General features: G+C 33.2%; 1 pseudogene; it reads right to left on the bottom strand.

Annotated features, from left to right (window-relative positions):
* Positions 1-166: 166 nt before the first annotated feature.
* On the bottom strand, positions 167-482 carry LOC101575593 (annotated as a pseudogene).
* Positions 483-1,780: the final 1,298 nt, after the last annotated feature.

The following is a 1,780-nucleotide window of genomic DNA, read 5'->3' on the forward strand; positions in this document are numbered from 1 at the left end:
CCTTTATATAAAATAGTGGACATGACCTAGTCAGTACCTTGAGAATTTTTTTCCTTCTGTTTCAAATGACCTTTACTGAGGAAGACTAGGCTCTATTATGTGGAAAGGCAGTAAATACACTTTCTTCTTAGTCACTGAGGCAGAAATTTTGTCTTGATGGCTAACACTATTTCTTTTTCACTGCTCTTTTTCCTTCTCCTTTCCTTGGCTTTCCCTTTCCACGACGCTTCTTTAAACACTTCTGTTCATCCTTAACATCCTGATGTTCGTCTCTGTAGAGGCCAAGAAACCAGAGTGTACCCATGAGCATAAAATACGTGTTGTGATTCGGGTACTAGTAGTGGGTCTCCTTCTTAGCCATCAGCTGCTTAGTGAAAAGTTTCACCACTTTCATGGATTTCGAGTCAGTCGGCCTGGCAACCACACTGAAGAACCTGGTGCTCAGGTGACTCAAGTAAGGCATATTCTGAAAGTGAAGACATTTCTTGAGCAGCAACGAGCAAGGCTCCCTGGTCCAGCCCCTCCTCACCAACACGCCAGGAAATTTTTGAAAAGTAAAGAAATCCAACCTACAACAAAGCCACTTAAAGTAAAAGTAAGGTAGTAATAATCTACCCGAGCATTCTAAGGTACTGCCTTCTCTAAATATTTACAAGTAGGACCGATTTTATTATATGTTTCAGAAGTACAAAAACATTTTAGCATAATGCATTTCTTTAGTAGCTTCATTAATAATGAATTTGTGATATTTTCAAGTCACTTTGTAAGCATCTTTTCATTTCTAAAATTTGGTGGAATCTCTTATAAATGTGCATCTACATATACATACATGGAGGTAAAAACTAGAATTATAATATGAGTTACTATTCTTAAAAATATCTGTTTCTACCATGTTCTATTTTATCTAAAATTTCTACACCAATGTCTGACATAAATTTGACTCTCAAAAAAGTTTATTTAATTGATACATATGAACTAAAATGGAATAAGTACATAGACAAGATTTCTTTTATTCTTCTTTAAATGCTTTTTATATTTAAAAAAACAAGTACTAGAAAACTCTTAAAATAGAAATATACTTTTAATAGGGACCACTGCTATGATCTAGTTATCTTCTTCAATTTTTGGATGTGAATGACAGTTGAAGAAATCAGGGGATTCACCAATGGCAGATTAAGTTGACTATGAACTCTGAGATATATTACTAATTTATGTGGTTTGCTCACTGATTTATCCAGCATGCATTAAACATATGTAATGATAAAATCAACATAACAAAGACTTACATTTACAAAAAAGGAATACAACAAAAAGAAATTAGCTATAAAGACTTAATTGACTCTAGAGTATATGTAAACTTTTGAAATTTTACTCTCAAGCATAAGCTCAAGGCTGGAGTATGAGCTGGAGATGGTGATTTGAGTTTCATTCATACCCAATCATGACTGAAAGCATGTAATGAATGAGATTGTACAAGAAAAGGGAATACAACACAATAATATAACTATACATAAAGTCTGGATGGAGACATAGATGTGAATAATTTGGAGATAATACCTTCTTTTTTTGTTTTTTTGTTTTTTCAAAGTTTTATTGATAAACACATAGCAATGAGACAGTTTCAAATCCAACCGGAAGTACAGTTTCAACAAATAATACACTGCATATATTCTTCTTAGTGGTTAATTGCTGTACACGAAGTGGACTTGTGAACCTATTTACAAACATCATTAGAACAAATCATTCTATTCATTAAGAGAATGCAACTATATATCTATCC

Source organism: Octodon degus, unplaced genomic scaffold (assembly GCF_000260255.1).
Source record: "Octodon degus isolate 3935 unplaced genomic scaffold, OctDeg1.0 scaffold00071, whole genome shotgun sequence".
Classification (NCBI taxonomy): Eukaryota; Metazoa; Chordata; class Mammalia; order Rodentia; family Octodontidae; genus Octodon; species Octodon degus.